At 43.7% G+C, this 17840-nt stretch overlaps 1 long non-coding RNA gene across 1 annotated transcript; it reads left to right on the top strand.

Moving 5' to 3' along the window:
• The first annotated feature begins 7570 nt into the window (after window positions 1–7570).
• LOC310760372 lies at window positions 7571–11748 on the top strand. Its single transcript, XR_014546934.1, has 3 exons — window positions 7571–7722; window positions 8502–8805; window positions 11426–11748. It is a non-coding gene; the product is annotated as an uncharacterized lncRNA (long non-coding RNA).
• Window positions 11749–17840: the final 6092 nt, after the last annotated feature.

Here is a 17840-nt window from a genome sequence, read left to right as displayed (position 1 = left end):
ACAGAAGCAGCACTGTATGTGACAAATATGAGAATGAATATTGATGCTTTCTTCCATTTCTACTCATGACACCACTGCATTTCTTGAGATCATTGGACAGGCTTCCTCAACCTCGACCCGATGTTTTGAGATTACGATTCCCATCATCCCTGACCACTGGTCCTGCTAGCTAGGGATCATGGGAGTTGTAGGCCAAAAACATCTGGAGGGCCGAGGTTGAGGAAGCCTGTCGTTGGACCTTAGCAGTGGCTGTGGTCATTTTAATCATTTGTTTCAAAAAACACAACATTCATTCTGTCACTTCATCTCAGTCACTATAACCACTCACTACCTCAAGCATTATCTGTATCACAGAATCATTGAATTGTAGAGATGGAAGGTACTCCAAGGGTCATCTAATCCAACCCCCTACAATGCAGGAATCTCAGCTAAAGCATCCATGACGGATGGCCACCCAACCTCTGCTTTAAAAAACTCCAATGAAGGAGAGTTCACAACCTTCCGAGGGAGTCCTTTCCACTGTTGAACAGATCTTACCATCAGAAAGTTCTTCTTGATGTTTAGTCGGAATCTTTATTGTAACTTGGAGCCATCGGTTTGGTTCCTACCCTTCAGAACAGGAAAAAACAACCTTGTTCCATCTTCCATGTGACAGCCCTTTAGATATTTGAAGGTGGTTATCATGTCTCCTCTTATCAAGGCTAAACATACTCAACTCCCTCAATTGTTCCTCACAAGGCTTGGTTTCCACACCCTTGATCATCTTGGCTGCTCTCCTCTGCACATGTTCCAGCTTGTCAATATCCTTCTTAAATTGTAATGCCCAGAACAGGGCGCAGTACTTGAGGTGTGGTCTGACCAAGGCACAATGAAGTGGTGCTATTATTACCGTGGTTCTCCAGTGTCACCACTCCTGCTCTGAAAAAAGTCCCAGAGCTGCGCTCTTCTGCTCCCCTCTTCCCCTACACTACCGCCAAAGCTATGACCTACATTTCATTGTTACTCATGGATGTAGGAGAGACCTCAAAAGCAACATTCTGAGCTTACCATTCAATTGCTGGAAGATCCAGCTCCGAGGGCCTTCTGGTGGTTCCCTCAGTGCGAGAAGTGAGCTTACAGGGAACCAGGCAGAGGGTCTTCTCGGTAGTGGCGCCTGCCCTGTGGAACACCCTCCCAGCAGATGTCAAGGAAATTTTAGAAGACATCTGAAGGCATGTTTTAGAAGGCAGCCCTGTTCAGGGAAGTTTTTAATGGTTTTTAATGGTTGATGTTTGATGTTTTATCATGTTTTCAATATATTCTGTTGTAAGCCGCCCAGAGTGGCTGGGGAAACCCAGTCAGATGGGCAGGTTATAAATATATTATTATTATTATTATTATTATTATTATTATTATTATTAATTATACGAATAAGTTATGCTATTTCAGAATGCTCCTTTCTATGGTAACATTAGAATGTTCCTTTCAAAGTCTCTCCTGCATCCACAAGTAACATTCAAAACATCCCGTCCCCCTTCTGAGAGCTGCATCACTTTCATCTCAGCATCTCCAGTACATGCTTTGCAGACAACTATACTGAAGATCTTAACCAGATAACAATAGTTTGTGTGTGTTTTGTTTAATTGCCTGAAAGTAGCACTGACATCTCTATGTCTGTAGAGCTTCAGGTCACTTTGGAAGAATATCTGATTGGTGCCTCAGAACTGAGAAATGCGCAAGCAGATAATGCAGAGTCTGAAGGGGAGGGCAATCCCACTTGTCTTCCTAGAGCCAGGGCACATGTTGGAAGAAGTGACTCTGCGAATGACTTGCTCGCAATACAGAGACATCATCCCTCATATAAAACGCTGCTGGGGGGAAGCGGACGAACGGGCAGGCCAAGGTGGCAGATGGCTTTTAGGGGCCTGCTGCTTTCTGTTCTCCTACCTTTTTAGCATTTGTGCAATTGATGGCTCTTAGTTACTGGGTTTTCATTATTACTTTCTGGGAACTGTTGCTGTCCATTGGCCCTACTGGGAGCTTTTGTTGTCATGAACAAATGCACCATATTTTCAGTGAGAGGCCATGACCGACCATGCTGAGCTTTGCCTTCTTGGAGGAAGGCAGTACAAAGGAGGGCTCGTCCAGAAAGGATCAGAGGAGTTTACAGATAATAGCCATCATCGTGTCTCGGAAACATTTAGGCTCTAGTATTTAAATGAGCTGTAGTAAAAGGACCCTGTAGATCAGGAATGGAGAAGCTTTCTGAGCCAAGGGGCCACATCATTCCCAACTGGGCAAGCTTCCAGGAGGTCACATACCCATGATGGGCGGGGCCAGAAGCAAAAGTGGGTGGAGCATTAAATATCAACATTTGCCATTGCTAATCTATGTAAGAGGGGATCCATGCAATGGTTGCTACAGTCAAAAATGCTTGAAGCTGTAAATCAGTAGGAATGCTAACTTTATTGATGAACTTCTGAGTCTGAAATAGGGATGGGCGAGTCTGCCATTTTTGGTCCCCTCCCCCCAGTTTCTCATTTTCCCAATATTAAGTTAATTTCTCTGCATATCCACATTAGTTTAAGATTTTATTTTATTTTTAAAGAAATGAGTCCCTACAAAACTTCAGGGGCATTTTAATGTGCTTTGGCTTCCAACTGTTTCAAGGAATTTAATGCATTTCTATATGTTATTTTCACTAATATTTATTTATTCATTCATTTATTAAACTTTTTCTACGCCACTTTTCACAAAAGTGTTTCTAAGAGGTGTACAACAATGTAAACAATAACACTTCACAAAACTACATAAGAAGTAAACTACACCACACACTGAAAGTTGATGCACATTTTCCCCAATATACACATTTGTGTGTACTTTTTTGGTTGAAGTACTGCCTCACAAAATAGGAGGCATGTGAATGTTAAAGGGTAGCTGTGTTGTGGATCATGTATTGTTTTTGAAAGTGTTAATACATTTATTTGTATTAAACTGCAAATTGAGCAGAGTTTCTTCCTTCTCCCTACCTCAGGCAACAATATGTATTTGGATAGAGAACTCTGGAACAGCAGATCTGGGAAAGTAGGGATACTTAATGGAAAATTCTCAATATCCTTTTCAAATTTTAAGTCTCAGGATTCTAGCATGTGTGCTTGGGAGCCCCTGATGTTAATCCAGTATAAAACATATAGGTCTCATCCAACACTGCCATTCCACTTGCACAACAGATTTCTGCTTGGACAATGGAAAGTCTGCCTCCCCTGTGCACCCTCAAAATCTGTTCCAAAGGGTTGGAGGATCCCCCAAGAGCAGATTTTTTTTTTGGGGGGGGGTTGCAAAGAGAAGGAGCAGTCTTACAGGTGAGTGGAACTGTGCTTGTGAAGTGTAGGAGACAAGCCTATACAGTGGTACCTCGGGTTACAGACGCTTCAGGTTACAGACCCCACTAACCCAGAAATAGTACCTTGGGTTAAGAACTTTGCTTCAGGATGAGAACAGAAATCGTGTGGTGGCGGTGCGGCGGCAGCGGGAGGACCCATTAGCTAAAGTGGTACCTCAGGTTAAGAACAGTTTCAGGTTAAGAACAGACCTCCAGAACGAATTAAGTTCTTAACCCGAGGTACCACTGTATGTTTATAGAGCAGGTATTCTCTTGCTTCTGCAATCTTATGATGGTAGATGCTGTGCTGTGAGCACACAGCTCCTTCCATCAGGGCTTTGAATCAATCTGGCGATGAGAGCTGAACATCAAGCCCACCAATTGTCCCGTTGATGATACAACCTGTGCTTTTCTCAGTATAGCGGCTTACATTTATGGGATGTGTATTTAGCATTACCTCTAATATCATTGTCACCTTTACTATGGAATCCACATATATTTACATTCGCCTGCTTCCATTGCCAAGCCTGGGCCTCTTTGTAATGAAAATCTATGCAGCGTTTGCACAAGCAGAGAAGCTTGCCATCTGATTTCCATTGTGTTTTGGCGCAAACTTTGATCTTCCGACTCTCAGATGCGAGAGTATGTTGATATTCTTTGGCTCATTTGATCTCATCCATGCATCTGGAATGAAGTCTCCTTCTCATATACATTCTTGAGACCAGGTTAGGCATTTATATGGAGAAAAAAAATTCAGTTTGGGATTGTTAAGCCTCTTACATTTTTTTATCAGATTCCATGCACCCAGGATACAAATTTATAGCATGGGTTGCTATTATTATTAATTTCCACCCCCTCCCTTGTAGGGATTATAGCTGAGCAAGAAGCATGAATTTGATAATGGATTTTTCAGCTCTATTTTTCTGAGGTTGTTTTTATTTGAGTTTATGGATCACACGGTAGCTATAAAAAGTCATATTATATTTTCAAGGTCTGTTTCATTATTTATGATGTGCATGCAGAGTTGTCTAGCTAGCGCCTGGTGGATTGAACAAGAACTGAAAGAGACCCGGGGAGAAGCACTTGAGGAGACCATCACCAGGACTGTAGATGAGAAGACACACACTTCCACAAGGATGTGACAGCAAAGTGTTTTTGTTTAAACCAATAGATATAGGCAGACTATTTTATTTGCTGGTTTCTTGGTTCACATTATTTATTGATGGGTAGGGTTGCCATATTTCAAACAGTGAAAATCCGGACAGAAAAGTTGTTGAGCTTTTCGGGCTAAATTGCTAATAAAATTGCCGATTTTGAGCTATTTTTTGGACTGCCATACACCCAGATTTTCCCAATTTCCTCCTGGACACAGTATTCTGGACATATGGCAACCCTGCTGTTCCCACCTTGATGTGTATCTCAATCAATTGAAACAACAACATACAATCAACAAAGTAACTAACCCTAACAGCAAAATTGGCTTGTAAGGGCAGGGTGGGGTGCAGTACTGGCTTCCGGGCAGGTGGGTCATTGTTGCTTATCAAGAGGGAGAGGAAAGTTGGGAGGGAGGTTTGTACTGCACTAATTCCCACCATCTTGTCTCTCCCCCTCTCCCAGCCAGGAAGTGATCATAGAGACTCTCCCTCACCAGGAGAGCCTGAAAGTCAGCAAAAGGACAGTAAAACAAGGCAAAAGCCCATCTTGTCCAGCATTCTGTTCTCGCAAGGGTGGGAAACCTTCTGGTTCATATAAAGAGATGTCTGGAGGGCCATATTTGGGCCCTGGGCCTGAGGTTCTCCATCCCTCAGGATTGGAAGTCTGGAAGTAGAGACACGATTCCACTTCTGGCAGTATTGCAATGGTTGGGTGCCGCTTGATCATGCCTCTCTGGAAACACCCTGTTAATGACTCTGCCCTAGTTTGCCCTGAACTAATAGAAAACTAATTGGGGGCGTTTGCTCTTTTCTGTTCAATGATGGCTTAGATAACCATCATTGAACCCACCAAGATAACCAAGAAGATGATTGTTTAAAGCGTTTTGAAATTGCTCAAGGAATTCAAGTTTTGCAGTTCTTCGAAAGAAGCAGCAAGCCTGTGTCAGTGTGTTGATTCCTTTATTGTAAATGGAGCCTTACACGGTCGATTTAGAAATCCTACTGTATTCAGTGGAGTTTACTCCCAGGTAACTGGGTAAAGACTGCAGCCTTACACTGCAGCCGTAAGCATTTGTACTCAGAACTGAGTTCAACAGGATTGACTCTTTGGTATGTCTCTGATTATTCTCACAGTTCCTCCTCCTCCTCCTCCTCCTCCTCCTCCTCCTCCTCCTCTTCTTCTTCTTCTGCCGTTTTCCCTGAGAGGGACTCAAGGCAGCTTACAGCTATGAATTAATTTCATTCCATTTATCTGTGGAAGGCATTGTACACTATCCTTTCCCTCACACATGGTATCTTTACTGTACAACAATCTGGTGAGGTAGGTTAGGCAGAGAGGTTGTAATTGGCTCAAGGTGACAGATGTGCATGTGTATATGATGTCTATGTGTGCCATGAGATCAAACACAGGAGAAGCTTCCTGATGTAGAATAGGTTGTCCCTATTTTCTTTGGAGAAATGTTGGAGGGTATGAAAAGGCCATAGAATGTTAATCAGATAAAGGCCTGTTTTCGCCCAGCACCTAAAGATATGTAATGAAGGAACCAGGAGAGCCTCCCTGGGGAGAGCATCCCACTCTTCAGCCCGTCTCTGCTGCACATTGATAGCACTTGTGTTCAAAATGTTGTTCACCCAGAGCCTAATGTATTAGCCGAACTAGTGAGAAGGCTGGACTGTATTCCATTGAAATTCACAGAGAGATAGGGGGTTCTTAACCACTTTCTGTGTAGAGCTTTTAAAAGTCAAAAATGTTATTTCTTTTCAAACTATGTGTACGAAGAGCATATAGCACCCGAGGGGATCCATTAATAAGCAAAGCAGCGGGGGCGGGGGCAGAGAAGAGATGGGCAGAATTTCACAGCATCCTTTGCAAGATTGTTTGTTGACGGAAACTCAGCTCCTTATTAAGAGCGTTCTAGCATAATTTGACTTTAAAAACAATTCCTCTTTCTCCCCTCAAAAGCCATGGTGTTTTTGGTGCTAGTCTTTCCAACATGTTTGTCTGATGGAAGAGTCCTAAGACGTTTGAGAATCGAAAGCAGGAGAATTTTTTTCTTTACTTGACTTTAAAGTGAGTGCAAGAGCAAAGATTTAAGAGCTATTGATGCTTTTTTTTGTTTTGTTAAAAACAGGTCCCTGCATTTAAATTATAACTTAGGAGAAAGGGTGGGTTTTATACCACCGTTTTGATATGAAAACTGGACTCAAAATAATGTGCACTGGTATGGCTGCTCTCAACTAGTTGTTGACCGAAATAAAAAAATACTGGTATGACTGCCAACTTATGATTATTAAAATTCACTTTTAACAAACTACAGTTCCCCAGATTCTTTGTGGGGTGCGTGGGGAGAACCATGGCTGTTAAAGTGGTATCACAGTGCTTTACATATATGGGGCAGATGTGGCCTTTTATTCTAGACTTAATGGATTTATGAAGGTCCCCTTCATTATATGGCAATGTATATTACCTCAGTGACTGCAAACTGTGGTAAGCCAGCTCTGGTTATGAACACACAATGATAATTAACCAAGTCAGATGAAAAGTTTCAAGTTAGCAGGGATGCCAACTTGAATAAAATATTGGGTGTGTGTGTGGCCCACGTAAGCCCCACTCTGCCTGATCACATGACATGGCACACCACATCATTGGAAAAGCAATGCCAATCAACTTTGGGGCCCCTGACCCCCTCAAATATTTTAGGGGAGGTAAGGGGGTAAAGGCTGCTCTGGTTCGCCAGAAGCGGCTTAGTCATGCTGGCCACATGACCTGGAAGCTGTCTGTGGACAAACGCCGGCTCCCTTGGCCTATAAAGCGAGATGAGCGTACAACCCCAGAGTTGTCCGCAACTGGACCTAATGGTCAGGGGTACCTTTATGTTTACAGGGACCTGAACCCCTAGGAGTGGGCTCCTATGGTTGTAAACAAATTAACTGTAAAGAGAATACTTGTGTTGTTCTATTTTATTTTGTTTTTAGCCCTCCTTGTGTGGAATTTCATCTTTGTTTCCTGGAATTTGAAGGTCTGTAGATTACCAATAAAGATGGAAAAGTGGAATGTACCTGAGTCAGCAAGCTGGACCTAATGGGCTTCTCTAATGGGTTTGAGGTACTGGGCCCATCAAGAGGAATTGGGAAAATCACATGTTGAACTTCTATTATTACTAAAATTCACCAAGTTCAGGCAACCACCACTGAAGCTTTACCCAAGTAAAAGCAGATACATGAAAAGCAGATACATGAACCTCTTCTTATTTCCCCAAAGATTTTCCCAGAGGTTTGCCGAAGTCTTGACAAAGTTTGCAAAGTGCTTCAGCTTGTTTATTTCTGGTTGTGTCTCTTTTGCATGTATTTATTCATTAGTCTGTCCCATATTGTTCCTGCAAAAACCTGCACTAACATTTGCATTTAGAAATTGTAGAGCAAAGTCTGATGGATAACTATGTTCTGGTCCACACTTCAGTCCTGGTAGCTCAGATCCCATCAGTTTGCTCTGAATTTCATAATTCTTCAAGCATCCTTAGCTAGGACTAACTGGAAAGCTAACCAACTCAACTTAAGTCTTATTACTGGTCTGGAAAAGTAGCCTCTTTTTCTGAAACTTATCGTAATTTGGTCTTTCCATCTTTCGAATGCTTTCCCCTGTGAGCTGTCCAAACGGCACAGAAAGCAAAGCATATACAAACTTAGATATCTGTACCCAAGTGGAAATAATGTTTTATGAGAAGCAGACGTAAATCAGTGCAGTTATTGGAGTAAATTGGCCTAGTATAATATAAACTCAGCTATTTATTTTATTTTATTTTGCATTTCTTTCATGCTGCCTTTTATTTGGGGAGGGGCAGTGGTGATCTTGTGAATGAAAAGATGCTTATATATGCAAGGGTGTGGGGGGAAAGTGCTTTAGCTTTGTTTCAGCCTATCGAGGGAAAATAGGTACACACACACAAAAGTGCGTATTACCATATTGACCCTATTTATTTTCACAGCAGGTGCAAGATAGCTTGTGCTATCAATGACCACTGGAAACAAAGACGGGCAGAAGTGTGAACTTGCTTTCACCTCTTATAATTCCACAGTGGTCTCAGAGGTTAATGCATAAAATAATTCAGGTCACCATGACTTGAAACCACCAGACCATGGAAGCCTCCTTCAGAGCCAAACAGGCCTAACGTGCAGTATATTAGACCGCCTGCGTACTTGTGCCTGGATCAGATATTGCTGATTTTTCAGGAGATCACACGGCAGGGGAATAAATGGCACCTTGCCCAAGAGCACTTGGTGAACTTCATGGTGAGTAAACTGCAACCCTAACCTCTCTTCCGGGTTTCCCATTGACAGCTTGCTAGTCACTGTGACTCAAAGAATCATAGAGTTGACCAAAGGTCATCTAGTTGAACCCCCTGCAATGCAGGAATCTCAGCTAAAGCATCCATGACAGATGGCCATCTGCTTAAAAACCTCCAAGGAAGGAGAGTCCACCACCTCTTGTGGGAGTCTGTTCCACTGCCAAACAGCTCTGACTGTCAGAAACTTTTTCCTGATTAGTCGGAATCTCCTTTCTTGTAATTTGAAGCCATTGGTTCGAATCCTACCCTCTAGAGCAGGAGAAAGCAAGCATGCTCCTTCTTCCATGTGACAGCCCTTAAGATATTTGAAGATGGTTGTCATATCTCCTCTCAGTCTCCTCTTTTCCAGGCTAAACAGGCTAAACTAAACATCCTGTGAGGACAGGATACTAGAATAGATGGGCCTTTGCAGGGCTATTCTTGTGTTGTTGTTGTTGTTGATGATGATGATGATTATTTCTACTCCACCCATCTGACTGGGTTCCCCAGCCACTCTGGGTGGCTTACACATAAACACGTTTGCCATTTTAAGCTCCCTCCCTCCCTTTCCTACATTTATATCCAACATCTCAGGGTGGTGCACATAATTCTTCTCCCCACTTTATCCGCACAACAACCCTGTGAGGTAGGTTAGGCTGCGAGTGAGTGACTGACCCAAGGCCACCCAGTAAGCTTCATGGCTGGTCTCCCTGGTCCTAGTCCAATACACCAACCATTACACCACATCGATGGAACCTCCAGCTGTTTCAGCTAACCATGCTGGCTGGGGCATGCCCTCCAATACGAAGTGGTCCCAAACCAGGACACCATTTTCCAGGGCCACACTCTCACATGAGTCACGTGTCCTGTCTGAGACTGCAGCCCCCCAAAGCGCTTTTGTGCATTTTGGGGTGCTATGCAAGATTGCTGCCTCCCAAGCACTTTTTTCATGGCAAGAGTGTGGTCTGAAATCATGTGAGATATTGGTGGCCATTTTGGCCACCGTCTTCATGTGAGAGAAAAAAATGGGACGTCCCATTTTCCCCCTCAGCACAGTTGACAGGTATGCCAGGGTTTGGGATGGCCGACCTACTTCACGAGCACCTTCCCCTGCCCCGATGATTTTAGATTTCATTGTGAGTTTGGCTACTAGTGGCATGATCCAGGTCATGTTAACTCCCAGATGTTTCAAGCAGTTACTTATATCTCGCCCGCTGAAACCAGTAGGACTCCCAAGGGCTTCGCTTTGGCTGGGATGTACCCTGCTTTGTATTATCTGCAAAGCTGTGCTGCAATATTGTCCTTTCAAATCAGCCATGCCACTTGCTCTGGGACATCCTTACAATGTCCTATGGAAGGACAAACATGCACAGATGTTCTCCACTCTATTCTTTCTCTATCTATCCTGCAGCACTCTTGCCCGATGTGCTCTGAAGCCAGTCACCCCTCCTTTAAAAGGTTTGGCTCAGGGCAAAGCGACAGCAGCTGTGAGGCAGGTGAAGGGTTAACCTAAAGCATGCAGCTGCTAATGTTAGTTTCGGAGGCAGACCCAAGTCTTCGGGGATAATCTATCCAGGCAAGATCTGACATGAGATGTGACATTTACTATCCAGCACAGCTAAGGCCGTCGGGGATGTTATCAGGAGTGACTGAAGACACCTCTTCTTGCCTCTCTTCCTTTATGCCTTCTGTAAATGAAGTTACTTCCTGGTTGTTTTCAAAGCTTCCCCAACCATTGGCCCTGCTGGCTAGGGCACAGCATGGTGGGAATCCAAAAACATGCTAATGATTAAGTGGTATGTAAATGCTTACAGCGCGGGTGGCGCTGTGGTCTAAACCACTGAGCGTAGGGCTTGCCAATCAGAAGGTCGGCGGTTCGAATCCCCGTGATGGGGTGAGCTCCCATTGCTCGGTCCCAGCTCCTGCCAACCTAGCAGTTTGAAACCACACCAAAGTGCAAGTAGATAAATAGGTACCGCTCTGGCGGGAAGGTAAACGGCGTTTTCTGTGCGCTGCTCTTGTTTCTCCAGAAGTGGCTTAGTCATGCTGGCCACATGACCTGGAAAAACTGCGGACAAACGTCGGCTCCCTCAGCTAGTAAACCGAGATGAGCGCTGCAACCCCGACTGGACTTAACTGTCTGCGGTCCTTTACCTTTACCTTTTAAAAATGCCTTAAATAAACAAATGAACATCTGGAGGACCACAGGTTTCCTATCTGTGGGTTAGTGTGTATGATGGAGATGGGGAACTTGTGGCCCTTCATATGTTGCTGGACCACAACTCCCAGCATTCCCTGCCCATTGGGTCATTCTGGCCCGTGGCTGATGGGAACTGGAATTCAACATCTCCTTGAGGGCCATAGGTTCTCCATCCCTGGTGTAGGACACAAACTGAGGCGATCCAGATTCAGATCCCCACTCTGCTATGAAGCTTACTTGCTAACCTTGGGGCAATGTTCCTCACTTTTGCCTGCATTGCAGGGTGGCTATGGGGATAGGAGGTGGGAAACTTTGAGCTCTTTAGAGGAAAGTTGGGATATAACTGAGGGCTCCACATTTCTGATTGTCCCTTGCTTTTTTTAAGGCACAGTACCAAGAGATGTTTCATTTGCCCCACCACTTTCCCCAGGAAAACTCACTGATTACTACTGAACTGGAACAAATGTCAATCTGCAGAAAACCTGATTGATGAGTGTTTTGATTCAGCAGGACGAAATAAAAATCTCTTGGACATGGAAAGGACAGGACAATTGTGGATGAGCCGGGAGAGAGCACCTCATCTGCTATGTATGCAGGAGGTCACTGCAGTTTGTGAGAGAGGGTCTCATTGAAGAACCAAAGATCTCAGAAGTCTGCTCTATGATAACTCAGAACAGGGTTTGGAATATTATGAAAATTATGAAAAAGAAAAGAAAAACATAGCTTTGAGTGTGGCGGCCTCTGTTCTATGAAACAGCCCACTCCCTTCACTTTTTAGAAACGATGGAAAATACCTTTGTTCTGACAGTTTTCCCCAGCTGGATGAATGGGTCTCCCCAATAGGCATCCATTTGGTGGAAACTAAATTTTACTCATAGTGGACCCATTGAAATTAATGGACCTAACTTTGGACTATATGGAACTTGCCGAACTGACCAGAGAGAAGAGACGGTGGAAGAAGATTGGAATAAGTTTAAAGAATATTTCAAAAAATATGTTAATATTTAAATTTTAGAATAGCTTTGGAAGTGTATATAGGCTGTAGGGTTAGAAGTAGAAAATAGGGTATTTTAAAATAGTATTATTTGTAAGTGATAAAATGTGAAGATTTTTATGGTAAAGGTTAAAAATTATGATATATGTAAACTGCTAAAGATGAGGTAAAATGAAAATCAGATAGTGGGGACTTGGGGAAGTTCACCTAACAATGTTTAGAAAAAATAAGGATAAGACAAGAATTTGTTTGTATTGTTTGTTTTTCTGTTTGTGTTGTTTAGTTGTGTTATAAAATGAATATTTTTTTTGGGAAAAAAAATATTAATGGACCTAACTTGGTCATGTTCATTAATTTCAGTGCGTCTGCTCTGAGTATAACATAGTTTGATCCCACACATAATTTTGCAAAACAAGATGAGTTCTGGGTGGAAGGTGAACTGCAGGGGAACAGAAGCACTGCTGTGTGTGATATATTGTATACAGGGCAGAATGGAAAACATTGCTTTCTTACATCCCTTGCAGGCAATGTTAAATAAATGTGTCACATGCCTGAATGAAATCCGTTTTTGGAGCCAAATTCCTTTAGTTTTGCATGGCATTCATTTGAGAGGACGGGGGAAGCTGCAAAGTTCTGGAGCAACCAAAGTTGGCTCGCTCTTCCTCCTGATGTGCCTCCTGCGAACTCCTGCGAATGGAATTTGTGATGTTACAATAATTTATTTGCCAAGAGAGTGTGTTGAAATAAACAGAGGATTATTGTGACCCCCCCTTTTAAAGCCAAGCTCACACACGCACACAGAGAGAAAGGAAACAAGGCTGTGAGAAAAGTGGGAAGAAAGTTTACATGCAAAAATTAACACCACCAGTAATTAGCAGAAATAATGAGGGAAGAGAAGGAAAAAGAGCAGGTCAAAGCACTTGCTGTGCAGCTTAAGAATATTTCCATTCATGTGGCAGTGAGAGAGATCTTCCACAGGCACAGTTAATAGGAAGAATCCTCAATGCACATCCTTGAAAATATAGAGCTTGCCACTGCTACCTTCAAGGGAAATTCAGTTGGTCCTCCAATCCATAAGGTTGTTGTATTTTGTCAGTGATTGCTGCTTTGCAACCTCAGAGTGTATCAGCACCCCAGTTAAACACCAGAGGGACACCAAAGGAAACATTTCCCTGGAACAGCCTTCCCCACACCTGGTGCCACCCAGATGTTTCAGATGAGAACTATCAGCCCCAGCCAACATGGCTAATGGTCAGAGGGATGGTGGGATTTGCACTCCAGCAGCATTTGAGCTGAGGAAGGCTATTCTAGAAGTCTGCAATAGAAATGAAATAGGGCAGTGGACAATGGGGTGGCAGAGGGGAGGGCACTTGCCTTATGCCTTAAGGTGGGCTTCCAGAAGATTCTGGCTACCCATTATGAGAAACAGGGGAAAGCCTTTGGTCTGACCCAGCAGGATTCTTCTTATATCCAGAATATAAGAAAGAAAGGGCAGCCTTAGCATCCTACAGGAAATCAGGTTTGTAAAAGTACACATGGGCATAAAAAAAAGATCTACGGGGCACCCTCCCCCACCAAACATCTTCATAAGGACTGCACAAGTTAAGTAACCACAAAATGTTCCATTGGAAAAGAAAAGTGGGAAAATGTGGTAGGCTGGATGGTACGGAATGGAGTCTCTGGGAGAGGTGCATGTCTGGCTGGCCGACCAGTTCCTTGAATACCTTTTGTTATTGGCCTCATTTGTAATGCTTCTATTTATTCTTACTGCCCAAAGGGAAAAGCAGTGGTGCACCTTCTTATCGGTGGCCCATTGGTTCTGAATGCCTGGCTAGGCCCTGCAGGTGTGTCAAGTTTTATCCAAAGTATGCTGCCGTCTGCCAGTGATCTGGGGATGGTCCTAAAGAATCAATCGGTTATCAGGCCAAATGGCATGTTTTTCACCACCTTGCAAAAATAAAAGGCTTTTTTTGGGGGGGGTGTCACAGTTGTTTGAGGCTCCAGCTGAAAGCTTTTCTCACTGCTTTCAAAGCATTGAAGCTGTGCTTGTCACCTCTCGCTGCAAATTTGGACGAAGCTAGCCATATGGCAAGTGGAAAGCAGTGCTGGGAAACCTTCCGCATGTGATGCTTTTCTGCTAAATGAGGATCTCTTTCGAAGGTACTGATTTCACACGCAAGTCTCTGGAGTAATGCGCAATGTTGTCAAGAAAGGCTGGCAGTAGTTGCCAACAGCCTGTTCTGAATTCCCAGGAGAGGCCTACCTCCACCTCCACCTTGGGGCTACCTGGATGTTTTTAATCCCTCTTTTTCACCCTCTCTTCAAGATGCCGTGCTGGCTGTGTCGAATCCTGAGCCGTCTCATCAGCAACTGTTCCACCAGGCCGTTCCCCGCAGTGTGGTCTCTCTGGAATTTCCCCTGAATAATGCTCCAATTTGCTCCTGGAAGCTTCCGATGAAATCTCCCCATTCTCAGAACTATGTTGTGTTCTTGTAAATAGCCTACTGGAGCCAAGATATCTGCCAGAGTGCGATTTTACGGTTGTATAAACTCCAGTTGTCATTTATTTCTGTTGTTTTATGTTACAATGGGCGCTTACCTTCTTGATAGCGAAGTCAAAAAGGATCACATGCTTTCTTGAAATCTGCAAGCATTTGTCCGAGTGTGAACAACAAGGCTTGGCTTTATAAGTGCTTTTGTATTTTCACACTTACTCCGTGAGCAACAAGGCACCCAAGGATGTTTGTAGAGGTTTAGAAAATTGCATGAAGGAAAAAGGGAATTGTTTCTCTGTCTCTTATTGTACTAAGAAGTCTTCCATTGAATTTGATTGGACATGGGAAGGATTGAAGAAGCTCTTCTTGCAGAAAAGAGTCCACTTGTGGAACTTGCTTCAACAAGATGTGCTGTTGGCCCTAGATTAGGTGCGTTTCAAAAAGGATTCAACAAATCCTTGGAGAACGGGTCTATTGGTTAAGCAGCTAGAGGTCCAAAAGCAATATTATTTGGAGATGGATGCTTCATTTGATCCAGAGTCTCCTTTCATTTTCTGTTTCAGCAAGACCAAGGCTAGACTGGGTGGAAGCTGGCTCTTGGAGCTCACCAGCTCATGAAGATCCCACTGCTGATTACTTTCAGCACTGGGCAATGAGCTGTAGTTGGTGGTGAAACAAGGGTCAAACCATAGAGTTAGGCACTGGGCTGAGGGAATTGGGTGTCACAATTCCTGAGACGAGATGTACAGGTGATGCTCCTGGTTGCCACAAGATGTACACGCTCAGGTGATGGGACTACCAGGAGGGTCTGACCTGCATGTCTCCATGAATGGGCAGGCTGGGATGGGAGAAGGTGCTCCCTTAGGGCATCGGGTCCCTTTTTATGTGAGTTGCAATATTCTTGAAATATTTTGGATTGGGATATTGTTAAGTGAGATTGGTTTATGTATGAGATCTAGTGGTCTTACGTAGCAAACCACAACCTCAACATGTGTCAGCAGTGTGATGCAACAGCAAAAACAGCTAATGCTTTTCTAGGTTGCATAGTCCAGATCAGGGGTCAGCAACCTTTTTCAGCTGTGGGCCGGTCCACTGTCCCTCAGACCATGTGGTGGGCCGGACTATATTTTGAACAAATTCCTATGCCCTACAAATAACCCAGAGATGCATTTTAAATAAAAGCACACATTCTACTCATGTAAAAACATGCTGATTCCTGGACTGTACATGAGCCGGATTGAGAAGGCCATTGGGAACCTTCTGGCCCCCAGGCCTTAGGTTGCCTACCCCTGGTCCAGATCAAGGAAAGCAATAGTTCAGCTGTATTCTGCCTTGGTCCTGAACCAAGGCTTCAATTAACAAGAAAGGAGACTCCAACTAAACATCAGGAAGAACTTTCTGAGGGTATGAGCTGTTCAACAGTGGAACAGTCTTCCTCGGGAGATTGTGGACTCTCTTCCATTGGAGGTTTTTAAGCAGAGGTTGGATGGCCACCTGTCATGGATGCTTTAGATGAGATTCCTGCATTGCAGAGGGTTGGACCCTTGGTCATCCAGTTAGGACAGAGCTCTTCACTTTTGGGTCTCCAGACATTGCTGAATTATGGTCAAAATACCATCTCCTTTCTTATATACCCAACCAAACGCTGCATTCTGTGGAGAGGGCATTCTGCAGATACCGTCTTATCAGGAGATCTGTTCTGCATGATGTCGGAGTCGGGACTTTTGTGTGGTGGCACCTACCCTGTGGAACTCCCTCCCACCACATCAGACAGACACTGCCTCTATTGTCTTTTTGGCATATGTTGAACATTTCCCCCTTTCAACAGACTTCCTAATTGGTGCTTTTTAGGCTGGTTGGTATCTATGTTGGACTTGAAACGAGTTTTATATATGTGATTATTTAAAGTGGTTTGATGGTTTTGTTTTTAATATATGCAGTTGCCTGATATGGCATAGTGGAATCACTTTGAGATGCTTCATCGGAAGCAACACATAAATGATGTTGATAATAGTAATGATAATATCATTCCCGACCTCTTTGACCATTGGTTAAGCCGGCTGGGGACCCAAGGCTGAAGAAGGCGAATTTTAGGGCTTTATTTGTCAACAAGACCGCCTTGGAAGTGCTCTGGTTACAATTTTGTGTTTAAAGCAGCTTAGGGTTCCCTGCCATATATGTGCAGATGAATTAAACCAGTAAGCGGTTAAGGGAAGGGGAGAGAAAAAGGGTTTAACTTTAATGAAGCTTTATAAGAAATATGTCGAGAGAGGTATATTTTCTTGGATGCAGGTGGATACACGTTTTGTTTCTAGACCAGACTTTCCTGACACGGTGCTCTCTCGTTGTTTTGGGCAGCAACACACACTGGCTGGTGCTGGTCTAGTCCTAGTTAAAAGAGAACAGTAGTGAAGGAGGAAGACAGGGGGAAGGGGCTGGAGGGGAATGAAACAGACTCAGTGAATAACATACTCAAGAGCTCTCCTGCACAATGAGATTAGCATGATGTGATCGTTTTGATGCCAAGGTGCTAACACAATAATACACGCTAGTTTGCCAACTTTTCAAATTGAATGTATTTGATTATTTGCTTTTAATTAGGGTGAGTTTTGGAGTATGTACAGGATTGTTAGAGATCCGTGCAAAGCCTCCTGCAGCAGGACGACGTATTCTCCACAAAGATGGTGCAGCATTGTTCTTTTTGAGCCGTGGAGAATGAGATTTAACAGCAACGCTAAACGTTTTAGCCCCTTCTCTCGTGTGCCTCCGTGTTCTGGCTGACTGGTAGAACCCCCAGCGGATGTGAGAAAATGACAGCACAATCCTCTACTCGGAAGTAAGCCTTGCTGAGGTCAGTGGGAGTTAGTCAGAAGTGGGTATAGTTATATGCTTACTCAGTGAACTCAGTGGGGCTTGCTTGTGAGTAGACATACAGAGGATTGTGCTGTCAATCTCTGATCTTATCTGAAAGCGGAGGGCTCCGTCACGAGCGAATTTGAACTCTAACTCTGGATATCTTGAGCACAGAGTAGCTACTTTGGACTTATTCCCATCTTCTGAAATGAAATATTAAGAAGATACGTTATTTTGAGCTCCCTTGTGTATGACAGATCCACTACTTGCTGTGCTCCATTTCCCTTCCTTTTAAACAGTGGTTGGAGGAAAGGTATTAGAGATAAGCAAGACACTATCCTAGGTTAGCTCAGTCTGCTACAGGATAGTAACTTGGGGGTCAGATGCTAATGGAAGGCAAAAACAGTAGACCGTGAGCCTGGGAAACTCCAGTGTTTGTGCTATCCTATCCTATAGGA

Source organism: Podarcis filfolensis, assembly GCF_964270895.1.
Source record: "Podarcis filfolensis genome assembly, chromosome: 3".
NCBI classification, from domain to species: domain Eukaryota; kingdom Metazoa; phylum Chordata; class Lepidosauria; order Squamata; family Lacertidae; genus Podarcis; species Podarcis filfolensis.
Note: the sequence above shows the minus strand (reverse complement) of the source record. Positions and strands in the feature narration are given on the sequence as shown.